The sequence below is a fragment of the Danio rerio genome, chromosome 17 (assembly GCF_052040795.2).
Source record: "Danio rerio strain M-AB ecotype USA chromosome 17, GRCz13ab, whole genome shotgun sequence".
Classification (NCBI taxonomy): domain Eukaryota; kingdom Metazoa; phylum Chordata; class Actinopteri; order Cypriniformes; family Danionidae; genus Danio; species Danio rerio.
In genome coordinates, this window is record NC_141037.1 from 40,552,536 (window position 1) to 40,563,711 (window position 11,176).

The following is an 11,176-nucleotide window of genomic DNA, read 5'->3' on the forward strand; positions in this document are numbered from 1 at the left end:
CTTTTTGAATGAAAATACAAAGGCAGTCAGTAGGGGCATTGAACTATTAAGCACCACACTGCTGCTCTGAATCAGCATGATATTGGTCCAGGTGATCAAGAAACAGTTGCCATATATTGTAAAACTTAACAATAACTCCATACCGGATTCTTTCCAAGTGAAATATTTGATTGAGAAAAGCAAATCTAATCTAAAATTGCTAAATATAATCGGAAAAAGGTTGTTTTTATCTTTTTAAGTACATATTAGTCTCATCTTTTACATAATGCGCTGTTTGTTTATTAGATAACAGTTTCTGCTACAGATAACGAACATTCACCCTTATTTTGCTTTGATGATGATTTTGCTGATGTTTCTCAAACATGTTTTCATTTTTTAAACCTAAAAGAACCTAAAAGAACAGCTCTGAAAGAGATTTCTCACAAAAATTCTGACTTCCTAATAAACCTTTTAGTGAAAACCAATTTTTTTTCTTGTAGCATGAAGAACATTTTAAAAATCTAAAGACAATTTTAAACTATAATTAACATTTTCTGCAAAGATTTTTTTGAACCACCTATGGCAATAAGGAACCTTTATTTAAAGTTTAATCCGCTGCTTAAAAACGTGCTAGATAAGTTGGCAGTTCATTCCGCTGTGGCGACCCCGGATTAATAAACGGACTAAACTGGAAAGAAAATAAACAATTTAATGAACTAAATTAAACTTCAACTCTGAAAACTGGACTGACACAGTTTTAATTTACTAAATCTTCTATTTTAAGCTGCTTTGGCACAATCTATCGAAATAAAGATGACTTGGATTGAATGAACAGATGTCCCAGGTGACTGGAATGACATGAGAGTGATGAATAAGACTTTAAAGTAATCAGTTTCCACCATAACGACCACGTGAACCTAATTATTTTGATTTCATTTACAGCATCAATATTTTCGTGTCTGAGAACAGATATCACTTCCTTCCTGGACTCAGTCGGTTAACCTGAATTCTGCCAGTCAAAAGTACGGTTATTCTTTGACTACTTCCTGACTGCTGTATTAACTAGTGCAAAACTGCTCAGTTATCATTTGGATTGATATTGCATTTACCTACGGCAGTTGAATCAATGGTTGGGACCAATAATCATACTAAAGGGTCTTGCAGAACTGTTTACATCAGTTGGTGAGATTTGACATAGAGGATCATATCTAAAAACGTCAGCTTTCTTTTTGCAGTATTTCACTTCTTACTCCCCAGAGTAATTCAGAGTGTTCAGACTTTCTGCAATTAAAGCAAATGGCCAATAAAAACTGGCTTCCTCTTGCAATCAGTTTGTTTTCTACAATGGTTATTAGTTTATTTAGCACAAATACACGGCAAGTTAATAGTTTAAACCAATGTTTATTATCATAATTCCCAAGCTGAGTTTGGGACTGCATTCTTGTTCACTCTTTTTCAGAATTGTTATGTTTAGATATAAAAACAAGTCATTATCTAATTAGATATGCGCTAATTTGCATACAGTTCCACAACAGAATTAAACATCTGAAATTTCAAGTGTATAATCATTAAAATTGCTTCATTTTGTTGACTTGTTACAGGCATAAAATCTGTAAAACCTTCAGAATAAATAAATATGTCTATAAATATATGTGTATGTACAGCAAGCGGATTTCAATTTTAGAAAACTAAAAAAAAAAAGTTTCATGGTGATATATATTTAATTTCCACCAGAATTGAGAACTTTGGGCCACCCAATAACCATCGAAACATCAAGGACAATCCTTTTTATTTTAGTTTGAACATGCACTGTATATCAGGGGTGCTCAACCCTGTTCCTAGAGATCTACCTTCCTACAGAGTTCAGCTCCAACCCTGATCAAACGCACTTGAACCAATTAGGACCTGAAGCAGCACTTGATATTTACAAACAGGTGTGTTTGATAAGGGTTGCAACTAAAATCAGCAGGAAGGTAGATCTCCAGGAACAGGGTTGAGCACCTCTGCTGTATGCTTAAAGTGCTTCACCTGTTCACCTTTACAAATGTACACTGTAACTATGTTTGGGGCTGTCTAATGCTTGATAACAAGGGCATCTGCTGCACAAAACATATGCTGGATAAGTTGGTGGTTCATTCCGCTGTGGCGACCCCAGATTAATAAAGGGAGTAAGCCAAAAAGAAAATGAACGATACAGTTAAAGTCAGAATTATTAGCCCCCTTTGATTTTTTTTCCTTTTTTAAATATTTCCCAGACAATGTTAAACTAAGCAAGGAAATTTACACAGCTTGTCTGATAATATTTTTTCTTCTAGAAAAAGTCTTATTTGTTTTATTTTGGCTAGAATAAAAGCAGTTTTTAATTTTTTAAAAAACATTTTAGGGTCAAAATTATAAGCCCCTTTAAGCTGTTTATTTTTTCAAGAGTCTACAGAACAACCCATCATAATACAATAACTTGCCCAATTACCCTAGCCTGTCTAGCCTCATTAACCTAGTTAATCCTTTAAATGTCATTTTAAGCTGTATAAAAGTGTCTTGAAAAATATCTAGTCAAATATTATTTACTGTCATCATGGTAAAGATAAAATAAATCAGTTATTAGAAATAAATTATTAAAGCTATTATGTTTAGAAATGTGTTGAAGAAAATCTTCTCTCCGTTAAACAGAAATTGGGGAAAAAAAATAAAAAGGGGGGGGCTAATAACTTTGTGGGTGGGTGGGGGTTTGGGGGGGGGGTGGTTGGGGGGATAATCTTTCTGATCTCAACTTTGTATATAAATATTTATATTGTTGCTTGGCCATAATGGGGTCGCCTGAACTAAATGCATCAGCATACAAAAGAAATTTGCATGCTTGCAAATCCTTTTTTTTTTTTTTAAGCATCTACAGCTTGTACAGTGACTGATGTCAGAGCTTTTTAATGTCAGTTTTTTTGCTAACCGTTCTCCAGGCTAAAAGGAGCAGGACTGTGGATAAACTGTACTGGACATGGATGCTTCCGCTATGCCCCCTGCAGTGCATTATGTGTACGTTTGCCAAAAGAGGGTGTTTTATAGTTTTTCCCCTTTTATGGTGTTCGGGTCTGTTTTCAGACCCATTTTCAGTTTTTTTCAAAAGAAAAATTAAACAATGAATTATTTTTTCAACCTGAAATTCATTGGCTTTGGCTTATTTTCTGTAAAGAACATAAATCCGAACAAATTTTCAACGACCACATAAATGTACCCCCCAATCCCCCCCCTGCCACACACACACACACACATTTACATTACATACAAGGTGTTCAGGTCCACTAGACCTAGGTCCTATAAATGTCTTGAAAGTGTAGGTCCAGTGTTCCTCCTCCTTTCTGGTGCTGCTGTTTTCTTCCCTTCCCCCTACCGCTCCTGCACAAAGTTGCAACATTGTTGCAAATTCAGCTATCAACACTGTCTGCTCTTACATTCCTGCACATTTTACCCTCTTTCTTGCGGGAACCAAGCTTTATTTTCTCATACCCTGTCCCATCTGCGAATTAGGGGCATAGTACTATAAATAAGACTTTGCCAGAGTGGTTCCTTATCACAACATATCAAGATGGCCAAAAGATTATCTGCTGCGAGGGCCTCGCAATTGATTGTGGAAGAGAGAGGGGCTTCTGATGATGATGATGATGTCCATGGCCATGGTGGGAACAAAACGAAAAACTAGATCTGTGGGTTTTAATTTTTTCATAACATTAATAATAATAAAAAAGCACGTTTATTCATCATCAATATGATCTAACAAAGGTAAATGGGAATTAACCATGTTTGCTGTGCATATGGCTTGTAATTGGGATTAAGTAAACATTTGTTGAGTCATTTAACATACAATTGTTTCATAGTGTTAATTTGGAAAGCCAAAACTCTAGCGGGTCCACCAGACCCATGAATACTGGCTGAGTAACCAAAATACAAACACCACACAAGGGTTAACAGTCATGTCTTCCTGCCAATCACGTGAATTCTCCTGTGGCATTTGTGTGTCTGTGTGGTAAGTCGCAGAATTTTTAAAGGTCATTTGATGAGAATTTGGGCTGAAGAAGATAAAACAGTGTGTCTGTATATGTGACAGGGGTTTTCAAGCTGTGCACTGTAAAACATCAGTAGATGATTCAATATTTCTATTTCAAAATTTCACATTTAAGTTAATTCATGTATTATATTCTACTTACTAGTCAATTTTACAGAAAGAGCACTATAATATCTTTCCCTTCTTTTTCATTCCTTTAAAACTTGTTTTTAAATACATATTAATCTGTTTTGATCTGTTTTTGTACTTGCTTAATTAAATTGTATTTTATTTGTAGATAAATGTGTATAGAATTCTTGTATATTTAAACTTCCCCCTTTTTAGAGCTTTAAAATTTGAACCATACAATTCAGGACTATTTTTAACAGTTTGGAGTAATGTATAATAATAGTGGGAAAACAAGGCTGCATGAGTATTAATACATTTTATTGTGCAGTAATAGAAATGATAATGTTTGTACAGTTAATGCTGCAAACATTTCAGAGTCAAAAATACATTATTAGTAGGCTGGAGCTGACTTTTCAAAATATAAAAGTTATAAAGATATTCACTCTCCAAAATATAACATCAAGCCTCTGTCTCATGAGTCCTAAATAATTTGTCATATTTTAACTTTCAGCAAATACAGTTAAACTGGTCAGTTTTTAAACACATGATTTATTGACATATGTTTACATCTTTTTGTGCTACTTAAAATATCTTTTGAATATGGTAAAGTTGCAGTCTTTGGGTCATTTGAAAGCACCGCTTAAGGTGACAACATTATTTCTCAGATATAACATTTTTTAAATGTAAATATGAGAAGTATATACTGCAGCAGGAGAACGTAATGTATATTGGAGTTAATTGCAGAGCATTCATATATATATATATATATATATATATATATATATATATATATATATATATATATATATATATATATATATATATATATATATATATATATATACAGTGTGTTCCTCAGCTGGTTTTTCTATTGAAGGTTTTTCAGTAACAAACAAGTACTAGAAGGCTTCATGCTGTTAAACTCGCTCTCTCATTCCTTGAATCATGTGTTTAGTTCAGATGACTTGCTTCCCTAGACAATAATGATGAATGACTTGAGCCTTTTTCCATGCTGAGGGAAGGAGATTGTATTAAAGCACTGAAGACTGTGACTCCTTTAACTTCCCAACATGATCAGGTTCTGCAGTCACCATTGTTGCTTTGTGTTTCTGATGTTGAAAAACTTTTTAGAGAAACGTCCATGACATAAGTTTCTCTGCAAGTAACTTAAATGTTAGTATGCATTTGTGGCAGAAAAAAATGTTTACAATATAGAATTTAAAACATGTTTTTGAAAAGTGTTTCTTGAAAGGGTGTATTCAAGTGATTCTAAAATTTTTCAATAGTACACACAGCAATGTTGTGAAATATTATTGAAATTCAGAAGAAATATGCACACACAAAGTAATATTTACTTTGTGTAATTAAAATGAAACCTTTTAGTTCCACAGTTTGGTTGCCAGAGTTGGATAAAATAAAAAGCAACTAACTAAAAATAAATGAATAATAGCATGCAACAAGATGATTGTAGCAGCAGTGGGTCGCTGGTTCAAGTTTGGCTGGGCCAGTTGGCATATCTGTGTGGAGTTTGCGTGCTATTATTATTATTATTATTATTATTATATATATATTTTTTTTTTATTTTGCAGCAAAGACCACAGTAGGAGCCACTCCTGTCAGCTAAGAACAGGAAACTCAGGCTACAATTCACACAGCCTCACCAAAATTGCACAGTAGAACACTGGAAAAATGTTGCTTGGTCTGATAAGTCTCCGTTTCTGCTGCAACATTCGGATGGTAGGGTCAGAATTTGGTATCGACAACATTAAAGCAAGGATCCATCCTGCCTTGTATCAATAATTCAGGCTGCTGGTGGTGTTGTAATGGTCTGGTGAATATTTTCTTGGCAGGCTTTAGGCCCATTGGTACAATTGAGCATTATGTTAACGCCAAAGCCTACCCAAGTATTGTTGCAGACCATGTCCATCCCTTTATGACCACCGTGTACTCATGTTCTTATGGCTACTTCCAGCAGGATAACCAGCCATTTCATAAAGTGTGAATAATCTTAGACTGGTTTCTTAAACATAAGACTGTTCACTGTACTGAAATGGCCTCCACAGTCATTAGATCTCAATCCAATAGAGCAGTGGTTCTCAAACTTTTTTCCACCAAGTACCACCTTAGAAAAAATTGTCTCTCCAAGTACTGTCAAGGGAACAGAATCAAAGGAGATGTGTGTGCAGTTCAATCAATGTTTATTTACAGTTCAAACAAAGGCAGTCTGTCGTAATTCAAATGAATAACAAAGATCCGGTTCTTCAAAGTAAACTCAAGGCAAGCCCCCTCGGCCGGGGCGAGAGAAGGAAGGAGCCGATCGGTCCGAGCCCACCACAGCAATGCAGGAACCACTGACCTCCGGGTGCTGATGGTCAGAGCACACAGTCAACAAGCGAGTAAGTAGCGGCGGTACTCACAACATGCAACGATAAATACAGGAGGGATGATCGACAACCAGAACGAGACAAGACGAGACAAATGATGATGATGATGATGATGATGATGATGATGATGATGATGATGATGATGATGATGATGATGATGATGATGATGAGATCTGTTTGTAGAGGAAAGCCTGATACACGGATTGCTAATGCACAGAGAAACAATAATCTGACAACAGGAGGAGAAACAAAGGAGGTAGATATAGTGGTGTCAGTAATGACAAAGCGGGAACAGGTGACTGCTGATCAGAGCTCGCGCTGATTGCAAGCGCTGACAGCTGGTACGGTAAGACACAGAAGGGGAAAAAGATTGACAATTAACAAACCAGATTCATGACAAGTACCACCAAAATGACTAATTCTTATTATTATGAATATTTATTATTGTCTGCCACTTTAAACGTAATAAATAGTTTAACACACTTACAGTTACAAAAAAAATTTAAATAAAACGTCAAATTTAAATTAAAATGTGATTTTAAAAGTTAATTAAAAATGGCACTCTTCTTAAAAAGTTAAAAGAAAACTACTGTACTTAAATGTAAAGTATTATCATCATAGCCTATTCATCAAACCTAAATGTTTCTTGGAGCTCATAGGTAATACCGTATGTCATAATAATAATACATAAACTGTTTGATAAATTTTGAAATATATGTTGCATGTATATATGCATTATTTGTATATCTTTGAAATCTAAACGTTAGGTTGTATTTTGAATATATGAATTGAATTTACATATTTAAATTAGAAATTAGATCTGCTTACTGCTCGTTAGAGTAGACTATGTGTGTCAGAGAAGCAAGTGATTAAACTGTACCTGTCACATTTGAATATAAAAATACGAGATACGCCACTCGCAAAGCTTACAAATATGGGGAGAAAAATAACCTTAAATGAAAAATAAATAACAAACATTAAAAAATGAAAAAAAAAAGTTTAGCCTGTTAAAATGAATTTCCTGATCACATTGTATGCGTCAAAGGGTTAAAAGCGTACCACTAGAAGGAAGCCTGCGTACCACTTGCGGGACATGTACCACAGTTTAAGAACCACTGCAATAGAGCACCTTTGGGATGTGGTGGAATGGGAGATTCGCACCATGGATGAGCCAACAAATCTGCAGCAACTGCGTGATGCTGTCATATCAATATGGACCAAAATCTCTGAGAAATATTTCCAGTCCCTTGTTGAATTTATACTACGAAGGATTAAGGTAGTTCTGAAGACAATAGTGGGTCCAACCCGGTAATAGTAAGGTGTACCTAATTAAGTGGCTGGTGAGTGTATGCTGGAATAGTTGGTGGATTCCGCTGTACCGACCTCTGAAATAGAGACTAAGCCGAAGGAAAATGAATGAATGAATGAATGAAGGAATGAAGTTGATAGTGTAACTGAAAATATGCAATTTACAGTATGGTGCTAAGAAACAGGAGATAAGCAGCCAGTAGTTTTCGAACCACTTAAACTACCATCGATAGTCACTTAGCTAAATTTTAGAGTTCCATTTTCCAAATGAAACATTGACAGAGTAGAGATATCAGTTCTATAAGTTTTATTTGTAGAGATTTTAAATGGACAACACATTTTAAATCATGAGTCACACGCTTCAGTGTCACCAAAGTCTATACATTTTTGTTGTAGACTGGCATTACCACTGTGACTCTTGAAAACTTGGCCAGAAATAATGTGTGCTTTTGCTTCCTGCTCTGCTGACTCAGGGATCATAATGAGGACTCCTTAGGCAGGGATGATCAAGCAAGATTTAATGCTGTCACTCAAAATCTTCACAGCTCTTTACGTCAGCGGTAACTGGATCATGCTCCAGATGTAAACAAAACTGGAAAATAGCCAAACCTCAATGTAGAGCCTGACATCCAGAACCAAGACCTATTATAAGGTGATTTTACATAATGACCATTTGTCAAAGTCATGTCAATCTGTTGTCCTGACTCTGCGCACTAGAAAGCTCTTTCACACTAAATCAAACGGCACAATTTGGAATTTCCTTGCATACAAGATTTGGATCATTCCCCAGCAAGCATTTTTTGTTATTAAAAGATGTCTAATAGATGTCTAAACATAGTCTTCTTGTCTAAAACAAGGATAAATTTGGGGTGTCAGTGAAAATCTACTAGACATCTAAGAATAGGCAAAAAGTAGACTAGTCATCAAATAAACAAAAATGAACTGTAAAGTCTGTCTAATCTGTCTGTTTGCAACTATTCTAGTTAATATTTAGATGTTTATCAGATTTTCACTGGCGGCTCAAGTATAGCCTTGTTTTAGCCAAGTTGTCTACGTTTAGATGTCTATTAGATGTCTATTAAACACAAAATTGTTTGCTCGGTTCTTAAGTCTTATTTTCTACCACAGAGAAACTCAAATTAAGTTTGCTACTCAAAAAGTTTGTAAGACTATGAGCTCTAAAAAGATTGGAAAATAGAACTCCTAGAACTGCATTGTTTTATTTATTTTCCTCACAGCATCTATAGTACCTAGATTTGTCATGGTGTTGCAGTCATGTATTGTACAGTATGTACTTACATTCATTCATTTTTCTATTTCAGAGATCGCCACAGCATTACAAACCACCAAGTATTCCAGCGTATGTTTTGCAAAGCGGATGCACTTCCAGCTGCAACCCAGTATTGGGAAACACCCACACACTCATTCACATACATACACTCTGGACTATTCAGTTTATTCAACCACACAGACTAGCCGGGACTCGAATCAGTGACCTTCTTGCTGTGAGGTGACAGTGCTAACCGCTGAACTACCGCGCCACCCTGTATACTTGCATATCTAAACAAGATGACATAAGATTACATAACTTCAACATACATTTGTGTTTATATAACTTACACAGAAAAAGGCCAAACATTTAAAAAAAAAAAAAAAACTGTGTGCATGTGCAAGGTCTTGTTTTTATATCCATTTGGGGACATGAATGCACACGTCTCATGGGGACTATAGTGTCACCGTGGGGAGCTAAGTTTGAGTAAACATGCTCATAAACTGCATATAATTAAGCATTCTGAAAAATGTAAAAGTGCAGAATGTTTAAGGTTGGGTTTAGGGGTAGGGAGTAGAATATACAGTCTGTGCAGTATAAGGGCCATTCTTCTGAAGTTGAGTAAAAAACTTGTTTAGATTAACGTAACATAGCCTCATAAGTTTAAACAATTTGTCTAGTTTTAGGATCTGTAAGAGGACAAACTCAGATAAGAAGAGAAACATTTTTTTTTACATCGTGAATTGAACAAATGTCAATCCCACCACATCTCAATATACAGCTTTTATTTAAAAATGAAATTAATTATGGCAGTCAAACATTGTCTAAGATCATTTTGTATCTTGTTTAACCAAACTTTGCCCAATATATATAATAATTATACATTTGTCAATGAAATAAATGAGTTGTATGCTGAATTGTACACCTGTCACACTCTAAAATGTAATATTAATTTGGTTAAGAGCTTATTAGAAAATAACTAAACTGAATTTGTATATTAAATAGAGCATGAACTTATACATTGTGAATTCACTTTTAATGAGTGATGAGAACTTTTAAAATATTTTTTTAAAATGTGTGGTGATGGAAATGACAGTGGTGGAAATGACATTTCAACAGTTTATTGTGAAGAAATTAAAAATAGCTTCACCGATTAGCTTTGAATTGAACTAGCCTTTCATGTACACAAAACACTCTTGTTTACCTTAATTTTGTTTGGTTTTAAAAACATCTTTGAAAGTACAACATGTTTGGAAATGACGTAGAATAAATGTATTTCCCTATCAAGTAATAATTACCTTGATTTTTCTTCAAGTGTTGTTGATAAAAATGTAAATTCCTTCCATCTTGAATATGTGCTCAGAGATGGCACTATTAATTTTCTTAGAAACCACCTAAATAATCTTTCACGCAAACTTTTTAAAGCGACTTTACAGTGTTGTGGTGGAAATGACACTAATACTGTGCGACAGCTAGATTTTGTAAAAAATAATAATATTGATAATAGTCTCACATTAATAACTATAAAATATTAAAATTATTTCACTAGTGCTTTATTAAGATATATGAATAGAGATCAGATAAACCAAAAATATATTTTCATTGTTGAAGTTTAAAACTCTGGGTGTGCGACAAGGTGAAAATATAATAGAAAGCTAGTACATTTTTTTAAAAGTACGTTTTATTGTTAGTTTGACAAAAAAATAGGAAATTGAACAAAATTATAGATATTTTTCAATATATGATCAAAGGACATAAAAGTGCCCGTAGTTAAAGAATTACCCATAACCATCATTATGTTTATTAGAAGTTCTAACAAGTATAGCATACCAGAAGCATGCATGCGTGTTCACGCTTGATGTATGTTCTTCAGCCATTAAAAAGTGTGTTGTATAAATGTACTCCTTAATTGCTGTAAAGATGAATGAGCCAACTAAACAAAAAAACAGGTGTAAACAATAACGGATAAACAGGTCACTGTGATTTTTGTCGTTTGTGACTAAAGTATGAAATTTTTTGATATTTTGATCCAATAAATATTTTTATTTATTAAAAAAGGCCAAGTTAATT